The sequence below is a fragment of the Phyllobates terribilis genome, unplaced genomic scaffold, assembly GCF_046119375.1.
Source record: "Phyllobates terribilis strain yellow unplaced genomic scaffold, ASM4611937v1 Scaffold_5__5_contigs__length_657084704, whole genome shotgun sequence".
Taxonomy (NCBI): Eukaryota; Metazoa; Chordata; class Amphibia; order Anura; family Dendrobatidae; genus Phyllobates; species Phyllobates terribilis.
This window is the reverse complement of record NW_027362765.1, coordinates 225,848,171-225,874,376: the sequence shown is the minus strand read 5'-3', so window position 1 is coordinate 225,874,376 and position 26,206 is coordinate 225,848,171. Positions and strand designations below refer to the sequence as shown.

The 26,206-nt window shown below is 47.4% G+C and overlaps 1 long non-coding RNA gene across 1 annotated transcript in view; it reads right to left on the bottom strand.

The window, feature by feature from the left end:
* Positions 1-26,206, bottom strand: part of LOC141271066 (uncharacterized) — an 81,834-nt gene that overhangs the window by 34,897 nt on the left and 20,731 nt on the right. The window contains exon 3 of the long non-coding RNA XR_012321818.1: positions 11,474-11,593. This is a non-coding gene — a long non-coding RNA (uncharacterized lncRNA). The remainder of the gene's footprint in view (positions 1-11,473; positions 11,594-26,206) is intronic.

The following is a 26,206-nucleotide window of genomic DNA, read 5'->3' as shown; positions in this document are numbered from 1 at the left end:
TCCTGCACGGTGTTGGGCTGTGAGCACAACCCCCATCTGTGGACGTCGGGCCCTTATACCACCCTCATGGAGTCGGTTTCTAACCGTTTGTGCAGACACATGCACATTTGTGGCCAGCTGGAGGTCATTTTACAGGGCTCTGGCAGTGCTTCTCCTGTTCCTCCTTGCACAAAGACGGAGGTAGCGGTCCTGCTGCTGGGTTGTTACCCTCCTACGGCCCCCTCCACGTCTCCTGGTGTACTGGCCTGTCTCCTGGTAGCACCTCCAGCCTCTGGACTCTGCGCTGACAGACACAGCAAACCTGCTTGCCACAGCTCGCATTGATGTGCCATCCAGGATGAGCTGCACTACCTGGGCAACTTCTGTGGGTTGTAGAGTCCGTCTCATGCTACCACGAGTGTGAAAACACAACCAACATTCAAAAGTGATCAAAACATCAGCCAGAAAGAAGTTGACGCGCCCCTGGGCCTGCTGTGTCGCGCAGCGTCTCGCGCACGGGGGCTTACCCGGAACCGGATCAGATGAGGGTTGTAGTCTCCGAGTGGCGGGGACCCGGTCCGTGCCCATGGAGTCAGACTCAGTGTGTGGCAGTCTTGATAGATGTTATTTGAGTGTCAACTACGCCACCCGTTGATTTGCAGCTATGGAGCTGCCGCTGCAGGGCAGACCGCTGAGGCCGGTGTAGAATTGTGCAGCGTGATAGTATAACCCCCAACGGGAGGGGTATGGCCTCAGGGCAGCCGACGTGGAAGATGGGGGTAGCAGGAACCACTCAGAGACGGTGCGGTGTAATTCAGGGTCTTTACTGGTAACAACGATAGACCCTCCCGGAGTACTTGCTAGCGAACGGGGCCTGGTCAGTCCTTAAGCAGATGGGATCTCCCCTGGCCAGGCGAAGTTGTAGGCCTCCCAAACTGACTGTACTCTTCTGGCTACCTTGCTAGAAGCGGATATAAGTAGCCCACGTCCCTGAGTGTACTGTGTGGTGCTCACCCGTATGGCCGGTGACTCGGGGCCTTCTATTGGCTTCCGCTCCACGATGGCGGTGCTGGTCCCACACGTGTGACCGTGCCTTCGGGTTTCTGGGCCTGAGGACCTGAAATCCCCTGCCGGTCGGCTTCTGCTGCTGGGTAGGAGTTAGTCCCCACAGCCTCGGACGCCGGGTCCGGTAAGAAACCTTCTCAGTCAGGGCGAGCTCTGCAGCTGCCAGCCCCTGACTCGTAGTAGTATTGCTCCTACTGAGCACCAGCTGTTTCTTCCTATGACTGTCTCTTGTCTCTACTCTCCTTGACTCCCAACCCTGCTTCAGCCCCGGGTTTATGTAGGGGAAGTCCTTCCCCTCCCAAGACTGGGCAGGAGGTGTGGCATGCACAGGATCCCTGACCAAAGGACCTCCCACCTGCTCTCAGACGTAATATCTCTATCACTGTGGCAACCAGACCCCTGGGGTGTCACATTCCCCCCTAGTGAAATTTAGTACTCCGGGACTAAACATATTTTTAGAAAAACATAACAAGGTATAACAATAACAATACAATAAGAAAAACACATAAGATGGTTAAGGCGTGTCCGCAACCGGGTGCAGTCTTTGAAGAAAAGCAAGGTGTCCATTTCACCAAAACAGGGAGACGTAACCAGGTAGGGGTTTGTCCTACCCCGAGTCCTTAACAGTCTTTAGTCCGTCCTGGTTACGCTCCAACTATGTACAAGGATTCCCGGTAAATCCACCAAGGACTCCTACAAATAACTAGAAACACAAAATTATACACAAGCAACAATACACAGGTAAACATAAATAAAACAATTTATACACTTCAAATCCTCCACCGTGCGGGTAACTGGCCTCTAGTGGCCCTAGTGGACCTACGGAGCTGACTGCCTAGCCCTGAACTACAGGGTGTAGGAGCTGTCAAGGGTAAACTGGGCAGCTGTCTACCGGCTCTTTGGCTCACTAGGGATATGGCAGGCTCACTGCAAGCAGAGGGTTGATCCTCCTGGTCTGCGGGTGTGGGGTCTTCTGCCTCCTGGACCGGCTGTTCTTCCAGCTCTACCTGTTGCTCCGTAGGTGCTTGGGATGCTGGTTGGAGGAAGGTGAGTACGGGTACCACAACTGCACCATTGACTTGAGTCCAAGACCGAGGGAAGTCCCCGAGCACAGTACTAACCATATCTTCCCTTTCCTCTACGGGTCGATGGTCTTCTTGTTCCTCTTCAGGGTTCCTCAGTTGTTCGGGACACTTCTTCAGGTGGTCCCGGGATACAATAGCTGTGGTTTCCCCTCCGTCTTTACTGATGGTACAAACCTTCGGGTTCTCGTGGCTTGAGGGCAGTACGGTGTACGGGTCCTTTTCCCACTGGTCGTCCAACTTGTGGAGCCGTCTCTTCCTCTTCAAGACCTGCTCTCCGGGTACCAGGGGAACAGCGGGAGCATACTGGTTGTAAGTTTTCTCTTGTCTTTCCCTAGCCTGACAGAGACTTCGCTCCACGCTCTCCTGTACTCTCCGGTACTGCTGCTGCCTCTCCGTGTCCCAGTCTGTTTCTGGTGAAGTGTCCTCGGGTGTCAGGACTCCCATTTCCAGGTCAACAGGTAACTTACCAGGTCTTGCCCTCATTAGGTAAGCCGGGGTACAGTTGGTGGAACCTACCGGGATGTGGTTGTATAGGTCCACCAGATCGGGCAACTTCTCAGGCCACAGACTGCGTTCTTCCAGGGGCAACGTTTTCAGAAGATCCATTACCACCTGGTTCATTTTCTCACAAAGTCCATTAGTTTGCGGATGGTAGGGTGTCGTCCTTATCTTCCGGCAGCCATACAGATTGCAGAATTCCTGGAAGACCTCCGCTTCAAAGGCAGGTCCCTGGTCCGTCAGCACTTGGTCCGGGTACCCGTGTGGACGGCAAAAGTGCTGCTGGAAGGCTCTAGCTGCTGTTTGAGCCGTTAAGTCCTTGACGGGGACGACAACCAAGAACCGGGAGTAATGATCCACGATGGTTAACGCGTAGACGTAGCCACTTCTGCTTGGGGTCAGTTTTACATGATCCAAGGCTACCAGTTCCAACGGTTGCCGGGTGACGATGGACTGCAGGGGAGTCTTCTGGCTGGCACGGTCCTTCCTTCTCAGGTTGCACGGGCCACAGTCTCTGCACCACTTCTCAATGGTTCCCCTCATGCCTACCCAGTGGAATCGCTCGCGCAGCAGGAACTCCAGCTTCTTCCACCCGAAGTGTCCAGCTCCGTCGTGGTATGCCTCCATCACCATGGCTGCGTCTCTTCGTGGCACCACTACTTGCCAGAGTAGTTCATGCGTCCGGGAGTTAACCATTCTGCGGCACAACTTCCCCTTGTAAAGGAACAGTCGACTCTTCTCTGCCCATAGTTGTTTGGCTTCCTCCGGAGCGTCTGGTTCAAGGCAAGCCTCCGGGCGAGTCAGCATCTCCTTCACCAGTCGGACGGCAGGGTCGCTGTCTTGCGTTTCCGCCCAGTTGTAGTGAGGTAAGGGGTTCAACGTAGCAGCCTGCTTACTCCTTACCCGGTGGGAATACTGGATAGTCCCATGACGGTGGAACGCAGGGAGTTCAACTTCTTCCAGTCCCTCCGGATCTTCTCCTTCGTCCGGCAGGTTGGGCATCCTGGACAGGGCATCCGCGTTGGTATTGGAGCGTCCGGCCCGGTATTTGATTGTGAACTCGTAGTTGGACAGACGGGCCATCCACCTCTGCTCCAGGGCACCGAGTCTTGCCGTGTCCAGGTGTGTCAACGGGTTGTTATCCGTGTACACGGTGAACCGGGAAGAAGCGAGGTAATGCTTAAAGCGCTCGGTGACTGCCCATACTACGGCCAGGAACTCCAGCTTAAATGAGCTGTAATTCTCGGGGTTCCTTTCGGTGGGTCGCAGTTTTCGGCTGGCGTAGGCGATTACTCGTTCCTTCCCCTGCTGGATCTGGGACAGTACGGCTCCTAGCCCGATGTTACTGGCGTCGGTGTAGAGGATAAAGGGCTGGCTATAATCCGGGTACGCCAGGATTTCGTCCCCCGTGAGGGCCATCTTCAGCTGGCGGAAGGACTCTTCTTCCAGCTCCTCCCATTTGAAGGGCGGCTTCTGGTTCTTGGCCTTCCGGGACTGGCCTATCAGGAGGTCCTGCATAGGTGCTGCCTTTTTGGTGAAACCGGGAATAAACCTTCGGTAGTAGCCTACCAACCCGAGGAACTGCCGCACTTCTTTTACGCTGGAGGGGCTTGGCCATTCCTTAATTGCGGTGATCTTATCAGGGTCGGGAGCCACTCCGTCAGCGCTCACCACGTGTCCCAGGTACTGCACCTTTGGTTTCAGGAGGTGACACTTGGAGGGTTTCACCTTTAGGCCGTAACTCGCCAGAGCTTCGAACACTTCCGCCAGGTGTTTCAGGTGGTCCTCATACGTCTTGGAATATACGATGACATCGTCCAGGTACAACAAGACCGTCTCGAAGTTTCTGTGGCCCAGACAACACTCCATTAGTCGTTGGAAGGTTCCTGGTGCGTTGCAGAGTCCGAACGACATGCAGGTGAACTCGCTAAGTCCCATCGGGGTGGTGAATGCGGTCTTCTCCCGGTCCGCCTCTGCTACAGGAACCTGCCAGTACCCGCTAGTGAGATCCAAGGTAGAGAAGAAGTTAGCAGATCTTAAAGCAGCCAATGACTCCTCTATCCTTGGTAAGGGGTACGCATCCTTGTGTGTGATACGGTTGATTTTCCGGTAATCTACACACATCCTCATGGTGTTGTCTTTTTTTCTGACTAAGACCAGTGGAGCTGCCCAGGGGCTACAGCTATCCCTGATCACCCCAGCCTCCTTCATGTCTCTAAGCATCCCCTTGGTGTGTTGGTAGTGGGCAGGGGGTACGGGTCGATACCTCTCTTTTATAGGAGGATGGTCTCCCGTGGGGATGTGGTGTTCTACCCCCTTGACTCGCCCGAAGTCTAACGGGTGTTTACTGAACACTCTCTCGTACTCTTGAACCACCCGATAGACTCCTTGTTTCTGGTGTGCGGGAGTGGAGTCAGTACCCAGATGTAGTTGCTGACACCAGTCCTCCATGTTTTTCTTAGAGCCGTTACCTTCCTCCGGGTGAGATGGAGGCAAGGGTTCCACAGATTGTATAGAATTTTGGTTAATGGTATATAATTTAGCTAGCGTGGCATACCGGGGCAGATACACTTCCCTCTCCCCGATATTTATTATGCGAACCGGCACCCTCCCATGGCGTACATCAACCACCCCCCGTGCTGTCAAAATGGTGGGCCTACTGTCCGAGTAAACTGGTTCTACCATTGACTGGTAATCCCTACCTCTCAGACCAATAGCTGCCCGGCACCAAATCATCATTTCACTTTTTGGGGGCATGGCAATAGGAAAAGGGTCACACATTCTTACGCTACCAATCTCACCGCCGGAGAGTTTCACCTGTTGCCGTCGCATCAGTGCCCGGATCTCTTTCTGGAGCACCCGCTGCTCGCCGGAGCTGGCGTTCTTGGCAACCTGCTGTAAAAGGAAAATCACCTCTGCAAGACAATTTTCAATTACATTAGTTCCTAGAGTTATTTTTGGGTGACTCTCATGTTTGTCAATATCTACAATGATCAGTCCCTGTGCTGCCAGTTCGACTCTACCGATTTTGATGGTCACCTCTTTAAATCCGATCTGTGGCACGGGCTGGCCATTGCTGGCGATGATACTCAAGTCGTCGTCAGGGTAGCGGGTAATATCCGAGTCATTCCAGTACTGCTTAAAGAGCACGTACGGGATGGTGGTGACCTGTGACCCGGTGTCCAGTAGGGCACTCATGGGAATGCCATCCAGTACCACAGGCAAGACTGGACGTCCTCCCACATATCTGTCGCGCCAGTTCGATGGGCCTGGTGATCTTTTTCCTGGGGGTTGGCCCTCTACCCCAGGTTGTGCCCGTTTAAAGAACAGTACCTTGCCATATGTCCGGGTTGATTGCAGCGGCGGCAGATCGGTCGTCCGTCCTCGCTGTATCGGTCACTGGGTCTTCCTCTGGCCGGTGGGGTCCTCCTTGGTCGACGCCACGGGATGTCCTCCGGTCCGGATGCCAGCTGGATCTTCCCTGGGGTGGAAACCTGTAAAGACTGCACAGTTCGGGTTAGCGCAGCAACGCTCTTAGCTAGCTCTTGGACCTGATGGTGTAGGTCTGGAGCCGTGTCATTGTCCAAAGCCTGCGCATCAGCTCCCACAGGCCCTGCCGACAAGGGCGCCGCCTCCTGGTGGTAAGTAATAGCTGGGCGCCTGTGGGTCATAACGCCACCCGGTGCCGGTTCTCGGAGCACCCGGATGGCTCTGTCCTTGAACTGTGCAAAGCCCAGATGGGGATCCTGTAAGGCCATCGCCCGCAACTGAGTTCGGTGGGCATTACAATACAGTCCCTCTATAAATTGTTCAGTCAACAGCCTGTCCTCGTTTCCCACTCCATCAGGGTCGGTCTGCTTAATGGCCCTCAGGGCCTCTTGTAGGTTTAGTGCATAGTCCCTTATACTCTCATGCGCTCGCTGCTTGCACCCGTAGAATCTAAGCTTAATCTCGGCTGAGGTGCGGGTATCAAAGGTATCCTTCAGCCGGGTTAGTATCCCTGCGACAGTCTTCCTCCCAGGTGGCCAGGATTTTACTTCCCTTTTGGCTGCCCCGGTTAGTTGGGCCACCAGGATGCTCACTTTTTGCTCTTCTGTGAGGGGGTACACCTGGAAGAGGCTATCCAGCTTTTCTCTAAAGTCATGCAGGGTATGTGACTCCCCTGAGTACTGGGGTAGCCAAGCGGCTCCCGGGATATAGGGCATGGTGAAGGGCATAACTGGCGCTGGCGGGGGTTGAGGCAGTGAAGCTCTCCTCCGTATCCGACATCTTCCTCCCCCCTAGTGGACCGTGGCCTACCTTGCGATGATCCTGTTCCGTAGGCCGCGGCTCCGCAGTAGATCGTCAGGGTTGAGGACCTTCCGTCGCGCTCCGGTGACGTCGGCGTCTGCTGGGCTCCTTCCAGGACCTTACGCAACGTCCGGACGTGAGGCGGGGCTTCAGTTCTCGCGCGCTTTCGAAGTCCACGCCCCTCTTCTTCCCGCGCGGCGTCCTCAAGATGGCGTCCAATGGCGGGAAAACTCCACGGATGGCGGGAAGAAGGCCGAAGATGGCGCCGGATGGCGGGAAAACTTCGCGGATGGCGGGAAGAAGGCAGCAGATGGCGCCGGATGGCGGGAAACCTCACCACTGGAAAGTTTGAACAGTCTTTGCTTTTCAGGCACGCAGTACCCGGTGGTTGCGGGCACGAAATCCTGCCGACTACGCCAAAGTTGACGCGCCCCTGGGCCTGCTGTGTCGCGCAGCGTCTCGCGCACGGGGGCTTACCCGGAACCGGATCAGATGAGGGTTGTAGTCTCCGAGTGGCGGGGACCCGGTCCGTGCCCAGGGAGTCAGACTCAGTGTGTGGCAGTCTTGATAGATGTTATTTGAGTGTCAACTACGCCACCCGTTGATTTGAAGCTATGGAGCTGCCGCTGCAGGGCAGACCGCTGAGGCCGGTGTAGAATTGTGCAGCGTGATAGTATAACCCCCAACGGGAGGGGTATGGCCTCAGGGCAGCCGACGTGGAAGATGGGGGTAGCAGGAACCACTCAGAGACGGTGCGGTGTAATTCAGGGTCTTTACTGGTAACAACGATAGACCTTCCCGGAGTACTTGCTAGCGAACGGGGCCTGGTCAGTCCTTGAGCAGATGGGATCTCCCCTGGCCAGGCGGAGTTGTAGGCCTCCCAAACTGACTGTACTCTTCTGGCTACCTTGCTAGAAGCGGATATAAGTAGCCCACGTCCCTGAGTGTACTGTGTGGTGTTCACCCGTATGGCCGGTGACTCGGGGCCTTCTATTGGCTTCCGCTCCACGATGGCGGTGCTGGTCCCACACGTGAGACCGTGCCTTCGGGTTTCTGGGCCTGAGGACCTGAAATCCCCTGCCGGTCGGCTTCTGCTGCTGGGTAGGAGTTAGTCCCCACAGCCTCGGACGCCGGGTCCGGTAAGAAAGCTTCTCAGTCAGGGCGAGCTCTGCAGCTGCCAGCCCCTGACTCGTAGTAGTATTGCTCCCACTGAGCTCCAGCTGTTTCTTCCTATGACTGTCTCTTGTCTCTACTCTCCTTGACTCCCAACCCTGCTTCAGCCCCGGGTTTATATAGGGGAAGTCCTTCCCCTCCCAAGACTGGGCAGGAGGTGTGGCATGCACAGGATCCCTGACCAAAGGACCTCCCACCTGCTCTCAGACGTAATATCTCTATCACTGTGGCAACCAGACCCCTGGGGTGTCACACATTGGTACTGAGATGTGGTCTGTGGTCCCCACCTGCAGAACCACTCCTATATTGAGTGTGGCTTGATAATTGCCAATAATTTCCATTTATTGTCTTTTCCATTTGCACAACAGCATGTGAAATTGGTTGTCAATCAGTGTTGCTTCCTAAGTGGACAGTTTGATGTACTTGGAGTTATATTCTGTTGTTTAAGTGTTCCCTTTATTTTTTTGAGCAGTGTACATGAAGCTGTAATGCTCCGGTCAACAGACAGACGGCCAGTCCATGCATTAGTGGTTTGTGTTTGGACCGATTTGCCTGGATGTATGAATGAGCCCTAATAGTTACAGAGTTATATTTCAAGACGCTTTAACCCCTTTATGAGCTTGGATGTATGAGTATGTCCAAAGTCATATCCCTGAGCTCAAAAAATAAGCCCTCACCCAACCCCAGATCCCGGGCGACTTTTTTTTTTTTGCAAACCTTGGATCTTTTTTCACCACTTAAATAAAAAAGAACCCATACATGTTTGGTATCTACCAGTGATGAGCGAGCACTAAAATGCTAGGGTGCTTGTTGTTCGAGTCAAGCAAATTGGAATGCTCGAGTGCTCGGTCCAAGTAACAAGCCCAATGTAAGTCTTGGCGGTCTGCAGAGGGCCTAAAAATTGCCCAAATCGATGGGAACATTGCTCAAATGACATGGGAACAGCATGAGGAAGAACCCTGGAAGCATTTCTGACTCCCAGGTCACTGCTGTCTACAACGTTGTCAAAGGTATTACGCCACTTTTACGGACTCACAATAATACATACAAAAATGAACCCAAAATGGATTTTCCTGGGAAATAAGTTAAGGAACATCCTTTCCAGGGTAATGACTTGTACATAAGGCAAAATAAATAACCAAAAACAGAAATGCTCCTCCACACCTTGGGCTATGTTCACACGTAGCGTTTTTGATGCGTCTATGCACTTTCGCACTGCTTTCAACCAAGACAAATGCATTCACCGGGAAATGTCATTTTAACATTTTACAACCTTATCTGGCCATGTGGTGTGTGAAACATGCATACAGTGCGGAAAATACATGGGAACAGCATGGAGAAGACCCCTGGAAGCATCTCTGACACCCAGATCACTGCCAAAAAGTGTGCCCATCAGAAGTGATCCTTGCCGCATCAGAAGATGCAAACTTGCAACTATCCCCTTGCAAGTCCTTGTCCCAGGGCAGTGTTCAATTGTACCTCCCCCATTCCTTGCAATGCAAGCACAAGTATGCAGCCTGCCACCCACCCACCCCCAGACTGCAATACCATACTGCTTGCTTGCTTGCATTTGAAATTGGGCCTTTTAGGCATGTGAAGGCAGCATCTGGCCACCAGGTCATGGCTGCGTTGGCGGCCTGCTATCGATACTCAGTCCCCAGCCAGCCCAGCCCAGCCGTCCCCGAAGAAGGGATTCTGAAAGTCATAAAGCCTATTTTTATAGGGTCATCAGGTGGCCCTTACTATTCTTAAAGGGCCAGCAGTCGGCCCTCGCTATTGTTAGAGAGCCATCAGCCGGCTATGCTTTGTTGTTCCCATTATTAAAAAGTGGGTCTCATATACTGTTATTGTGTATGCAGTGACTGCAAGGGCTGCCAAAAATTTGGACGCAACCCAATACCCCTTTGAAGAGACATAGAGGAGGGTCTCAGTAAAAAAGAATTTCCCATTATAAAGGAGCGGGTCTCCTATAGTGGTAAGGCCCATGCTGTGATTGCAAGGGCTGCCAAAATTTGGGAAAAACCCCACTAACAATTTAAAGACACATAGAGCTGGGCCACAGTAACGACATGTTCCCATTAGAAAGGAGAGGGTCTGCTATACAGTTATAGCGTATGCAGTGAGTCGAACGGCTGCCAAAATTTAGGAAAAATCCCACTAACAATTTAAAGACACATAGAGCTGGGCCACAGTAACGAGTACGACATGTTCCCATTAGAAAGGAGAGGGTCTGCTATTCAGTTATAGGGTTTGCAGGGAGTCCAACGGCTTCCAAAATTTAGGAAAAGCCCTACTAACAATTTAAAGACACATAGAGGTGGGCCTCAGTAATGACATATTCCCATTAGAAAGGAGAGGGTCTCCCATACTGTTTGCAAGAGACATAGATGTCGGAGGGCATCCTGAAAACAATGTTCCCATTATTAGGAAGAGTGTCTCCCATACTGTTTGCCTATGCAGTGAAGCAATGGCTGCAAAAAATATGGAGGAACTCCAATGCCCCTTGCAAGAGACGTAGAGGTCGGAGGGCCTCCTGAAAACAATGTTCCCATTATTAGGAAGAGTGTCTCCCATACTGTTTGCCTATGCAGTGAAGCAACGGCTGCCAAAAATTTGAAGGAACTCCAATGCCCCTTGCAAGAGACGTAGAGGTTGGAGGGCCTCCTAAAAACAATGTTCCCATTATTAGGAAGTGGGTCTCCCATACTGTTTGCCTATGCAGTGAAGTAACGTCTGCAAAAATTTGGAGGAACACCAATGTCCCTTGCAAGAGACGTAGATATGTTGATATGGTACATATGGTGGTGATATGGTGGTGGAGGATGATGATGCGGAGAAGGAGAGGGACAAGAGCAAATAGACAAAATCAGTAAGAGTATACCCATGTGTGGGTGTGAAGACAGAGGTGCCTGAGAATAGAATTAGACCTCCCAAAAAAAGACACTGTATTTGAGTTTATGTTACGCTGCTATCATTCGGTGGTATTGAGAAGTCTGGCCCAATCCAGCCTTTTTATAAGAGTCAGTCTGTCAGCATTTTCAGTTGACAGGCAGATGCGCCTACCGGTTATAATTCCACCAGCGGCACTAAAAACCTGCTCTGACAAAACGATAGCGGCAGGGCAGGCCAGGTCCTCCAAGGCGTAGAGAGCCAGTTCATTCCACGTGTCCAGCTTGGATACCCAATAATTATAAGGCACAGAGGAATCACAGAGGATGTTGGTACGGTTGGCAACGTACTCCCTTAGCACCTTCCGCAACTTGTCCCTCCTTGGGAGAGTACCCTTCGCATCAGGGCTTGTGCGATGGGAGGGTCTGAGAAAATTGTTCCAGAACTTTGACAGTGTTCCTCCGCCTCTGCTCAATTGCATTTGTGTCTCTCACCTGTACTCCTTGGTTGTCCAACGAACTGTGACCTCTGCCGCCAGCGTTTTCATATGGGAATTTTTTTAATAATTCCACAACAAGGGCATTCTCGTACTGCACCATTTTATTAGGCCTGCCCTGCAAGAGAATAAGAGACAGAAAGTTATCCTTGTAGCATGGGTCTAGGAAGTGTCACCAACCACTAATGACTGTCACCCAAAATTTGGACAACACTAGGGTCATGGGAAAGGCAGCATAACATAAACTCAGCCATGTGTACCAGACTGCTAACAGGCAAGACTTCCATGTCCTCACCAAGAGGACGACTGACCATGCTTTCCTCCTCATCTTTCTCCTCCTCCTCCATCTCCCTGTCCTCAGGCCATCCACGCTGAACAGATGGTATAACAGTTGTGCAGATAGTACTGTCTATACCGTAGGAAACTAGCTCCTGTTCTTCTTCCTCCTCCTCTTACTCATTGTCACCCAATGCACGTTCTGATGAGATGAGGCTGGGCTTTGTGGAATCACCCTGTATGGTTTCTTGGTCCATCTCATCGTGCTCTGCCTGCAATGCATCCTCTTTAATTGTGAGCAGAGAGCGTTTCAGAAGACAGAGAAGCGGGATGGTGATGCTAATTATGGCGTCATCACCGCTCACCATCTTGGTGGAGTCCTCAAAGTTTTGGAGGATGGTACATATGTCTGACATCCATGTTCACTCCTGAGGTTTTATGTGTGGAGTCTGACCTGAATACCAACGGTCTTGTTGATGCTGGTAGTCAACAACTGCCCTCTTCTGCTCGCAAATCCTTCCAAACATCTGCAATGTAGAGTTCCAATGCGTGGGAACAAAGCTGTAAACACTGCTGAAGCACGGCAAGGGCGGCGGAAGCTGTAGCTGACTTTCTAAAATGGGCACACAGGCGGTGTCCTTTGACAAGCAGATCCGACAGATGCGGGTAGGTTTTGAGAAAGCGCTGAACCACAAGGTTAAACACATGGGCCAGTCATGGTACGTGTGTGAGCCTTGCCTCAGAGCCGCCACCAGGTTCCGGCCATTGTCACACACGATCATGCCTGGCTGTAGGGTCAGCGGTGTCAGCCACAGATCTGCCTGCTCTTTCAGAGCTGTCCACAACTCTTCAGCGTTGTGTGGTTTGTCACCTAAGCATATTAGCTTCAGCACAGCCTGTTGCCACTTGGCCGAGGCAGTGCTGCAGTGCTTCCAGCGTGGGACTGATGTGGTCATTTCGGAGATGGATTCTGAAGAGGAGGAGGAAGAGGAGGTGCAGGAGCTACAGAATGTGGGGCAACCCTGATTGACCCAGGGCCCGCAATCCTCGGCGTTGGGAGGACATGTTCCGTCCCAAGGTCCAACAGTGTCCCGGCTTCCACTATATTAACCCAGTGTGCCGTCAGCGAGATGTACTGTCCCTGCCCACAAGCACTTGTCCAAGTGTCCGTGGTTAGGTGGACTTTCCCAGTAACTGCGTTGTTGAGGGCACATATAATGTTGTGGGACACGTTCTCGTGTAATGCGGGGATGGCACACCAGGAGAAATAGTGGTGGCTGGGGACCGAGTATCGAGGGACGGCCGCCGCCATCAGGTTGCGGAAAGCTTCCATCTCCACGAGCCTAAAAGGCAACATTTCGAGTGCAAGCATTTGCGAAATGTGTCAATTTAGTAGTGTGGCCTGTGGGGCGTGGGCTGCATATTTGCGCTTGCGTTCCAAGGACTGGGGTATGGACAATTGAACGCTGCGCTGGGACAAGCACGTGGACGTGCTTCCTGATGCTGCTACTTGAAAGTTTGCAACGACAGGTGCAGGGCAGGAGGCATCTTCGCATGCACCATGGACAGGGGATTGGCTTGCATGCACAACAGCGGAAGAAGCAATGGTGCCACCTGCAGACATTGTTCCTGGACCCTGGGGTTCGACCCACAAAGTCGGGTGCTTTGCTGCAATGTGCTTGATCATGCTGGTGGTGGTCAGGCTGCTAGTTTGGCTACCCCTGCTGATGCTGGCCTGGCAGGTAGTGCAAATGGCCTTTTTGGGGTTATCTGCAGTCTTTAAAAAATAACCAGACTCGAGAAGACCTAACAGTTGTACTGGCAACTTCCGTCGTGTTGGCTTTACGAGGAACACTTTCCCGCCTTGTTTCTGCGGCCACCACACTGCTTCTTCCTGCCTGTTGTGGTGATACACCTCCCTCCTCCTGTATGCTGCTGTCCTCGTTCTGTTTGTCCCCCTGCCAGGTTGGGTCAGTTACTATATCATCCACCACCTCATCTTCCACTTCCGCACCCTGGTCCTCCTCCTCACTTTCTGGCAATTGTGTCTCAGCATCATCATCATACACCTCTTGCGACAGTAATTGCATTTTCCCACCGTCGCCTTCGTGTGACCGTGGCTGCTCCAATATTTGGGCATTGCTACACGCGTTCTCCTCTTGACTTGCTTGAAGCCGGCCGGCGAGAGGCCCAAATCTACAAATGGAAAAGTGAACAGCTCTTCTGAGTGTCCAAGTGTAGGATTAGTTGTCTCCGGGCACTCGGCATGGTGGGAGGAAGGAGGATCAGGGTGAAGAATATGTGGTCCACACTCACGGCTACTGAGACTTGACCGTGTGGAAGACAGGGTGGTGGTGGTGGTGGTGGCAAAGTGACTGGAAGCATTATCTGCTATCCAACCAACAACCTTTTGACCCTGCTCTGTGTTCAATAGTGGTGTTCTGCGGTCCCCTAGTAATTGGGACAGGAAGGTCAAGCGGCAAGATGTGGGTGTTTGTTGTGGCACAATTTCAGCTTGCCCACGGCCACATCCTCGGCCTCGGCCTCTGCATGCACCATCACCATCACGTCCACTTCCCTGTCCCTTGCCATGCACTTTGCCCATTTTTAATGGAGGACAATATTTTCCACGTTCATGAGAAATGGCTGATTTTGGAACGCAGTTATATGTCATACGTCTGACAGAGAACCACAATTTTAAATAGCAGGCCTGTAATTTGCTAATACTATTCTTCAAAGACACCTAGTGTGAATAGCTTGACCGATACACTGCAACTGAATGAAAATGGAAGAAATTTCTGATTTTGGAACACTCTTATAGTTGATATGTCTAACAGAGAACCACGGTTTTAAATAGCAGGCCTGTAATTTACTAATACTATTCTACACAGAGACCTAGTGTGACTAGCTTGACCGACACACTACAGCGAAATGAAAATGGAAGAAATGGCTGATTTTGGAACACTCTTATAGGTGTTATGTCTGACAGAGAACCACGGTTTTAAATAGAAGGCCTGTAATTTGCTAATACTGTCCTTCACAGACACCTAGTGTAAATAGCTTGACCGACACACTGCAACGGAATGAAAATGGAAGAAATGTCTGATTTTATAGTAAAACCAATGGTGTTTTTCAAAAGTACAACTCATGCCACAAAAAAAACAGCCCTCACATGGCCATATTGATGGAAAAATAAAAAAGTTATGGCTCTGGGAAGAAGAGGAGCAAAAAGTGAAAACGCAAAAACGGAAAAACCCAAGGTGGTAAAGGGGTTAAGATCATTTACGTATAAAGTAGTCACCTATAGGTGGCGCTTAAGAAATATTCTTCTGAAGAACTTTTTTGTATACTTTATCTAAAAAGGAAACAGATGTGACACCTGCACTAATAATTCTAGTTCATACAAAACCTTTCTAGACAAACATTGAACAACATTTCCTGGTTACAATGTTTTTACTGACATGTTGTAGAAAAGAATGCATTTTACCTTACCAGAATGAAAATGAAGCTACAGAATTATCTTTACTTACCATTGATTAATTACTGATATCTATGTAATGTCTTACATTACTTATGTCATATTAACTTCTACACAGATATATGAAGACAGCACACTGTTTTATGTTTGTGTGAAACTGAGCTGATTTATGAGCGTGCTTTATTTTACCACTGTGTCATTCCAAGCTCGTCTTCTAGTTTTCCAATCTGCTTAGGTTTTACATGGACTCTCAAAAACCTATGACGAGCAGATGATCACCAGGACTGAATTCACATGCTACAGAATTGCTTCAGATTCTAAGTGCATATTTCACTCTGAAAATCAGCAGCAGTTTACACTATAGTGCATGTGAATGGTGCAAGAAGAAAAATCTGCATGCAATTGATTGTCCAGGTCAGTCCAATTTCAGTGATATCAAACATGCATTGATTTTTTTATATATATATATATATATATATATATATATATATATATATATATATCATAAGTGGTGAAAAAAAATCTAAATATTGTAAAAAAAATGTTTTTGCTTTGTGTTGCCATAATATTTTTATTTTTATGCTGATTAAGGGTAATATCCTTACTTACTAAGTAAAGGCACCGTCACGCTTAGCGACGCTGCAACGATCCCGACAACGATACGACCTGTCAGGGATCGTTGCTGCGTCGCTATGTGGTCGCTGGTGAGCTGTCAAACAGGCAGGCTCACCAACGATCAGGGGAGCAGCGACATCGTGGAAAGAATCTTTCCACGATGTCCTGCTCCGGTTACCAGCCTGCTGAAGCAGGAGCAGGCTGGTAACCATGATAAACATCGGGTTACTAGGGGCACACGCGCACCTAGTAACCCGTTGTTTATCATGGTTACCACTCTGCTACGGTGAGCGGAAGGTTACCGCTCACTTTAGCAGGCTCGTAACCATGATAAACAACGGGTTACTAGGTGCGCGTGTGCCCCTTGTAACCCGATGTTTATCATGGTTACCAGCCTGATCGCTGCTCCCGCTGGTCACACACAGCGATGTGTGCTGACCAGCGGGAGGGCAACGACCAAAAAATGGTCCAGGACACTTTGCAGCGATCAGCGACCTCACAGCAGGGGCCTGATCACTGCAAAGTGTCACACATAGCGACATCGCTGGTGAGGTCGCTAGCGATCTCGCTATGTGAGACGGGGGCTTTAGTAAATATCCACACGGTGAGCCCTACAATTTCAGTGATACCAATTTTGTGTACATACAATGCTTTAATTGCTTATTATGTTTTTTTAGGAAGGTGAGGTGACCAAAAAAACGCAATTGTTGCGTACTGATTCTTTTTCTCTTTACGATGTTTATCGATCAGATTAACTGATTCTATATTTTAATAGATATGACTTTTACAAATGTGGGATAACAAATATGTATATTTTGTTTTTGTTTTTTTTGTTTTTTCTTTATTTTTAACATAGAAGTGGGGTGAATTGAACTTTTGTATTTAAAAATATATATTTATATATATACAGTTGAAACCAGAAGTTTACATACACTATATAAAAAGACACATATGCATATTTTTCTCAATATCTGACATGAAATCACAATAAACCTTAACCGTGTCTGGTCAATTAGGATTACCATAATTTTTAATATTTGCCAAATGCCAAAATAATGAAAAAGAGAGAGAGAATGTTTTAAGACATTTTTATTACTTACTGCAAAGTCAAAAGTTTACATACATTTCTTTAGTATTTGGTATCGTTACCCTTAAACTGAATGACTTGGGTCAAACGTTTGGGATATCCATCCACAAGCTTCTCACAATAGTTGGTCTGAATTGGGGCCCATTATTAGTCCTGACAAAACTGGTGTAACTGATCCAGGTTTGTAGGTCGCTTTGCTCGCACCTGCCTTTTCAGCTTTGCCCATACATTTTCAATAGGATTGAGATCAGGGCTTTGTGATGGCCACTCCAAAACATTGACTTTGTTATCTTTAAGCCACTTTGCTACCATTTTGGCAGTATGCTCCGGGTCATTGTCCATTTGGAAGACCCATTTCTACACAAGCTTTAACTTCCTGGCTGATGTCTTGAGATGTTGCTTCAGTATTGCCACATAATCTTCTTTTCTCATGATGCCATCTATTTTGTGAAGTACACCAGTCCCTCCTGCAGCAAAACAACCCCACAACATGATGCTGCCACCCCCATGTTTCACAGTTGGGATGGTGTTCTTAGGCTTCCAAGCTTCTCCCTTTTTCCTCCAAATGTAACGTTGGTCATTATGCCCAAAAAGTTAAATTTCAGTTTCATCAGACCACAGGACATGTCTCCAAAAATTAAGATCTTTGTTCCTGTGTCCATTTGCAAACATTAATCTGGATTTTTTATGTTTCTTTTCGAGTAATAACTTCTTCCTGACAGAGTGGCCTTTCAGCCCATGTTGATATAGTACTTGTTTTACTGTGGCTATTGACACAATCTTACCAGCTTCCGCCATCATCTTCACAAGGTCTTTTGCTTTTGTCCTTGGGTTGATATGCACATGTTGGACCAAAGCACGTTCATCTCTGGGACACAGAACCCGTCTCCTTCCTGGCCTGTATGATGGCTGGACATTCCCATCTTGTTTGTACTTGCGTATAATTGTTTGTACAGATAAACGAGGCACCTTCAGGTATCTTGAAATTGTACCCAAGGATGAACTTGACTTGTGCAAGTCCACAATTCGCTTCCTGATATCTTGGCTGATTTCTTTAGACTTTCCCATGATGCTACACAAAGAAGCAGTGTGTTTCAGGTGTGCATTAAAATACATCCACAGGTGTGTCTCTAATTAACTCAGATGTTACCAAAAAACCTATCAGTAGCTTCCAAGCACATGACATCATCATATGGGCAGTCCAGAATTGGTCTCCTATGGAGCTTAGCCTATGGCTGAGCTTCACAAAAGGATCGAGATGACAGCAACAAGGGTCTTCAGCAGACCCCTGGCTTTCATAGTACCTCATCATTTTCCCAAGCTTGCAGTATCATTCACGACGACTACACAATGCACTGTACAATGTTGTGCCATTTATGGAGGAGAGCTTGATGCAGTTTTGATAAAATCCCTGTTTTCTCTACTGTAGATGTAGCAGTGCTATAAATGCTGAACTGTGTATAACCTCCTCCACAGCCCTGATTGGCAGCTACCTGTGTACACTGTGCATTGTCAGCAAGCTGCCAATTAGTGGTGGGTGTGGACTACACAGATTTGCTGGACCACCTGACATGAGACACCTAATCCTACAGTGATAATCTCCTGCTGATAAAACACTGATTGTATTGAAACTACAGCAAGCTACTAAGTAAGTGACACTTCTCTGGAATCAGGGTCTCTACCCCTACTTTATGCTGCTCTCATATTAAATAACAAAAACCTGGTGACAGATTCCCTTTAACGACCTCAACACAATGTGTGCCATTTATAGGAGAGAACTTGCAGTACCATTAGCTATAACTATGCAATGTGCAAAGATGTGTACTTATGGGACGGAGCTTGCAGTACCATTAATGACCACTACACAATTTATAGAGCTGTGCTACCTATGGGAGGGAGCTTGCAGTATCATTAATGACCACTACACAATTTATAGAGCTGTGCTACCTTTGTGAGGGAGCTTGCAGTACCATTAATGACCACTACACAATTTACTGAGCTGTGCCACCTATGGGAGAGAGCTTGCAGTACCATTAATGACCACAACACAATTTATAGAGCTGTGCCACCTATGGGAGGGAGCTTGCAGTACCATTAATGACCACTACATAATTTATAGAGCTGTGCCACCTAGGGGAGGGAGCTTGCAGTACCATTAATGACTGCTACACAATTTACAGAGTTGTATCACCTATGGGAGGGAGCTTGCAGTACCATTAATGACCACTACAGAATTTACAGAGCTGTGCCACCTATGGGAGGTAGCTTGCAGTAACATTAATGACCACAACACAATTTATAGAGCTGTGCCACCTATGGGAGGGAGCTTGCAGTACCACTAACGACCACTACATAATTTATAGAGCTGTGCCACCTATGGGAGGGAGCTTGCAGCACCATTAATGACCACTACACAATTTACAGAGCTGTGCCACCTATGGGAAGGAGCTTACAGTACCATTAATGACCACTACACAATTTAATGAGCTGTGCCACCTATGGGAGGGAGCTTGCAGTGCCATTAATGACCGCTACACAATTTACAGAGCTGTGCCACCTATGGGAGGGAGCTTGCAGTACCATTAATGACCACTACAGAATTTACAGAGCTGTGCCACCTATGGGCGGTAGCTTGCAGTACCATTAATGACCACAACACAATTTATAGAGCTGTGCCACCTATGGGAGGGAGCTTGCAGTACCATTAATGACCACTACATAATTTATAGAGCTGTGCCACCTAGGGGAGAGAGCTTGCATTACCATTAATGACCACTACACAATTTAATGAGCTGTGCCACCTATGGGAGGGAGCTTGCAGTACCATTAATGACCGCTACACAATTTACAGAGCTGTGCCACCTATGGGAGGGAGCTTGCAGTACCATTAATGACCACTACAGAATTTACAGAGCTGTGCCACCTATGGGCGGTAGCTTGCAGTACCATTAATGACCACAACACAATTTATAGAGCTGTGCCACCTATGGGAGGGAGCTTGCAGTACCATTAATGGCCACTACATAATTTATAGAGCTGTGCCACCTAGGGGAGAGAGCTTGCAGTACCATTAATGACCACTACACAATTTACAGAGCTGTGCCACCTATGGGAAGTAGCTTGCAGTACCATTAATGACCATTACACAATTTAAAGAGCTGTGCCACCTATGGGAGGGAGCTTCCAGTACCATTAATGACCACTACACAATTTACAGAGCTGTGCCACCTATGGGAAGGAGCTTGCAGTACCATTAATGACCACTACACAATTTATAGAGCTGTGCCACTTTTGGAAGGGAGCTTGCAGTACCATTAATGACCACTACACAATTTACAGAGCTGTATCACCTATGGGAGGGAGCTTGCAGTACCATTAATGACCACTACACAATTTACAGAGCTGAGCCACCTATTGGAGGGAGATTGCAGTACCATTAATGACCACTACACAATTTACAGAGCTGTGCCACCTATGGGAGGGAGCTTGCAGTACCATTAATAACCACTACACAATTTACAGAGCTGTGCCACTTATAGGAGGGAGTTTGCAGTGCTATTCAAAACTACTAAACCATGTACAAAGCTTCAATCAGCTGATTGTGAGGGCCTGTTTGTAGACCCCCACTGACCTGAAATTTATAACCTAAATTTTAGCTTGACCTGGAAAAAAATTAATTGTTTTATTGTGATTTTAGACTACTTTATATTTTGACTGATCCCTCCTATGATCTGTATTTACAAGCTGTTTGCTGCTTTAAATGGTACCTGCCATATTATTAAGACAGAATAGCCTTTGTGTTTCCCCTTTATTATAATATGTATATTTTATTGGTTTATGTTTACTATTAGAATACGAGCACCAATGCATCTGTTTTAAGTGATCTGGCTAATTACTCCTTTTATGTTGTTTGAGGTGCTGGCAGGTGAGTAATAAAATAATCTAGATATTTTATTGTATGCTTAAGGGAATGTCAAATAAAATACTGTTTTAATTGCCGGTTGTTAATGTTAATGTGATTTTTTTTGTCATGGTGCATTTTTTCTACTCAGCGTTCAACATTTTGCTGAACTGTAAATTTCTACATTTATAATTATTATACATATTTGTGTTTTTGCAAAAAAATTAAAGCTTATTAGTTTATTGGCCTCCGTAAAATTAGTGGCCTATTATAAGTAGAGCTATAATATATTCTTTTAGAGTCTTATTTTAGAATTAAAGGAGCAGCGCATATGCTATATCCAGCACCAGGACGAGGGGTAGGCAGGGTAGGTGCCACCTTCTGCCTCCCTGAGGAAGGCGCACTTCATAAAGTAACCCTGACACTGCTGAACGCCTGCGACCGGCCGGCATCTTTCTCCGGCCACAGGCATTCAGCACACTGACAACCGGGGCGCAGGCACACAGGGGAGGAGTGTCAGTCACTGACATCGCTCACCATGCTCTCTCTGCCTGCACTCTGGCCATCACTGCCTCCCTGCACTCAATTGTATTCGTGTGAGTAAGAGGCAAATACAATTGATGTCGGTGCCGCCAATAAATGTGGGATAAAACAATAGAAGCTGGCTGTGTGGGGATTTATGAAGGGCGGGCTAGTGGGACATTATGAGGGGCTGGCTATTAGGGGCATTACATCACCAGAACAACCATGAATATGCTAAAAGAACCACCATCCATACAAGAATATGGCACCAGAACCACTATCCGTCCAGGAATATGGCACCAGAAACACCATCAGTTTTGCTGCATACTGTACTTGTCACATGCAGGATGTAAAAACCATCAGATGTATCCTTTTATCTATAGTGGGGATCTGTTTAGTTTCCATTAGGATATCTGCAAAATGCTGGACACCTTAATTGAAACCAAACAGCCCCCATTATAGTTAAGCTTTATTAGTTTCTATGACTGACCTTGGGTCCGACATTTATAATATAGGATGATGAATATCGCTATTTGTCCCTGGTATTGTGTAAATGGTCTGCAAGCAATGAAAGATTCCATATCTAACTTTGAAATTGCACTCTGTGTTGAGCCTCACCCCTAAAATACACCATTTTTTTTACTTTTGCTGGTATTTTTGGGTGGGAAATGTAACAATTCCAATGGAAGCGGTCGTCATAGCTGGAGGAGGGTGTGTTAGGGGACCTGTTACCTTAGTCTCTGACCCATTCCTTTACTTATGGGCTGAGGTTTCATCAGGAGTCGGGGGGGGGGCATCATTGGCTTCATCTGCCTAGGGTACCAAAATTCATTTTCCCTGCCCTGCGTGTATGATCACATAATGTGGTTCTTCATAATCATAAGCTGCTTTTTGGCATTACCAAGAGATCAATGTGGAGATTCACATAAAATATAGCTCATGGAGGGTCTTTGACCACAACTTTGTCCAATTTTTTTCTATTCTCCTTTGTCCCACCATCCACGCCACCTGGGTGTAACTACAAGGGTAGCAGGCATTGTAACTGCTACAAGTCACAAAAACTAAAGTAAAATATTGTTCGTGATGGTTGTGGATGATAAAAGGGCGCAATGGGGAAAACAGGTTTCCCCTGCGTATATTTTCATTTACGTAACATAATTTTTGCCATTATTCCAGTGTTATTCGCAGTGACATCATTATTGCATTATCATGGGATGTGACATCATTATATGATTACATTCCTGTGTCTTTTGTGTCCAGCCCTCCTTGGGGGCCCAATCCTGTTACAAGATACACATTTTTACAAAACATGACAATTGTAAAGCAATTTGTAGTAATTGATGCTCAAGAATTTTTTAGTTAAAAACGTTTTTAACATTTTGTGTCCAGCAGGCGCAGGGGTCTGATCCTGCGCAGGGTCCTACTGGGGGAATTCATAGGAGTCGGAACACAAGAAAATTCTTATTTTGTGCAAACAATGACGATGATGGTAAAGAAAATTTGTAGTCATGGAAGGCCATGTATTTTGAATGAACTTTTTTTCTGCCTTTTGTGTACGATGGAATTAAGGACATTTGCCATACAGCGAACATACAGTGGGTACTGAAAGTATTCAGACCCCTTTAAATTTTTCACTCCTTGTTTCATTGCTGCCATTTGGTAAATTCTAAAAGTTCATTTTTTTTCTTATTAAAGTACACTCTGCACCCCATCTCGACTGAAAAAAAACAGAAATGTAGAAATTTTTGCAAATTTATTAAAAAAGAAAAACTGAAATATCACATGGTCATAAGTATTCAGACCCTTTGCTCAGTATTGAGTAGAAGCACCCTTTTGAGCTAGTACAGCCATGAGTCTTCTTGGGAATGATGCAATAAGTTATTCACACCTGGATTTGGTGATCCTCTGCCATTCTCCAGTTCCGTCAGGTTGGATGGTGAACGTTGGTGGACAGCCATTTTCAGGTAGGTCTCTCCAGAGATGCTCAATTGGGTTTAGGTCAGAGTTCTGGTTGGGCCAGTCAAGAATGGTCACAGAGTTGTTCTGAAGCCACTCCTTTGTTATTTTAGCTGTGTGCTTAGGGTCATTGTCTTGTTGGAAGGTGAACCTTTGGCCAAGTCTGAAGTCTAGAGCACTTTGGAAGTGGTTTTCATCCAGGATATCTCTGTACTTGGCCGCATTCATGTTTCCTTCAATTGCAACCAGTCGTCCTGTCCCTGCAGATGAAAAACACCCCCATAGCATGATTCTGCCACCACCATGTTTCACTGTTGGGATTGTATTGGGCAGGTGATGAGCAGTGCCTGGTTTTCTCCACACATACCACTTAGAATTATCACCAAAAAGTTCTATCTTCATCTCATCAGACCAGAGAATCTTATTTCTCATACTCTACTCTGGGAGTCCTTCATGTGTTTTTGAGCAAACTCTATGCGGGCTTTCATATGTCATGCACTGAGGAGAGGCTTCAATTGAGCCATTCTGCCATAAAGGCCCAACTGGTGGAGGACTGCAGTGATAGTTGACTTTGTGGAACTTTTTCCCATCTCCCTACTGCATCTCTGGAGCTCAGTCACAGTGATCTTGGGGTTCTTCTTTACCTCTCTCGCCAAGGCTCTTCTCCCATGATTGCTCACTTTGGCTGGACGGCCAGGTCTAGGAAGACTTCCGGTGGTCCCAAACGTCTTTGATTTAAGGATTATGGAGGCTATTGTGCTCTTAGGAACCTTGAGTAATGCAGAAATTCTTTTGTAACCTTGGCCAGATTTGTGCCTTGCCACAATTCTGTCTCTGAGCTCCTTGGGCAGTTCCTTTGAGCTCATGATTCTCATTTGGTCTGACATGCACTGTGAGCTGTGAGGTCTTATATACACAGTTGTGTGCCTTTCCAAATCAAGTCCTATCAGTTTAATTAAACACAGCTGGACTCCAATGAAGGAGTAGAACCATCTCAAGGAGGATCACAAGGAAATGGACAGCATGTTACTTAAATATGAGTGTCTGAGCAAAGGGTCTGAATACTTATGACCATTTGATATTTCCGTTTTTCTTTTTAATAAATTTGCAAAAATTTCTACATTTCTGTTTTTTTTTCAGTCAGGATGGGGTGCAGAGTGTATTTTAATGAGAAAAAAAATGAACTTTTTAGAATTTACCAAATGGCTGCAATGAAACAAAGAGTGAACATTTTAAAGGGGTCTGAATACTTTCCGTACCCACTGTATGTTAGTAGGCCCAAACGCATGGTAGCCATGATGTTTCTGACATTGTCGCTTGCTAAGTTGCGTGTTGTAGTTGACAAGGAGCCAACCAGCATAACATTTCATACAACATGCTGCCCTTTTGGGAATGAGAAGACATCTATTAAGAAGGATGAGGAGAACATGCGTAAGTGTGGCCTAGTGTGGCGGTGTCACCGTAAACACATGGCCTGCCTGACGTAATGCATCACCATTCACTACCATTGAAAACGTTGACTCTATGGGCCAATAAAGTAAAACCTGTGACTGTACAATCCATGTGGCATGGCAGTGATTGTGGTAAACCTTGACATGCAGGAGTTAAGTTTCCACACAAGCAGGCAATTAGACACATGTTTCTGGGCACACTGTATGCATATTGCTACCTAAGTATGTAACAAAGGAATATGAGGATGAGTATGGAAAGTAGTAGATGATGGTGATGATGACATTGATCAACCACTACTTGAGAGTGCGGCATGGCACCAGAAAGATGAGTGTAAGGAGAAGGGAAAGGAGAAGAGCTTCAGGCCTTCTCATGTTGCTGGGCTGCTTGCTTTTCCCAATTGATGATTTTGTGTTAAATGGGCTGATGGAGAGCAGTAGTTCCTCATCTATTTGAGATTAGACTTCAATAAATTATTTTCCTCCTGTACAGAATGCAAAAAATTAATCAACAGGCAATATGGAAAAGAATTCCCACTCCTAGGACCAGAGCTTTCAGACATTGTTGAGCATTCTCCACCAACAGCAGTTGCGGCATCACATGCTCCTGTCCTGAGCTGACCACCAAAGCTCTGTAATTTATCACCCATGCCATCACCCTGTTCCTCTGATGAAATAACCTCATCGTCATCCTAAACTGGTTTCCAGGTCTTGTCCACTAAACCAATCATCATCATCATCTCTGACTCAGCTGATACCCTTGCACACCTCCCCCTCCCTTCCTTTGATTTCCATCTCAAGATTTGCCCTGACTCAAGAGAGCCATTACCTCCTTGACTGCCACTACCAGTGACCCTACTACAATGGTGTGGTAGTGTTGTGGCTTAGGGGAATATGGGAAAGAAAAAAAGGTGCCATTGACTGAATTAAACATCTTTAATCCTCTTTATCTTGAATCCACTTTTATCCTCATGGTTCATAGAAGTTTTCAACATTATCAACTTTATAATGCTACAAAATCCTTATGTCTCCCCCGACAAATATTTTCCAATGCAGAGCAGTTTTTGCAGTAACTATTTCAGATGATGTAAAAGGATCCAGACCTTAGTTGCTTATAACCAAATCAACAGGTTCATATGGAAGTCCTAATAAACATATTTCTACATTTGTATTAAAAAGAACTAATTGATTCTTTGAAAAAATGTTGCCACTCCTGTCCATCAGTTAATTGCAGTGGGTCTGGATGCAGGGAGCCATACATATTGGCAATGCAGGGGAAATGTAGTATTACATTAAGTAAGCCACCAAACCATGAAAGGGCGCAGTCAGTCGGCCATATAACATAGACGGCAATTGCATCACAATGCTTGGATTGGCCGGCGGCTCTCCTGACCCGAATGTGACAGCAAGTATTTCTATGCAGCTGTCACACTCGGGTCAGGAAAGCT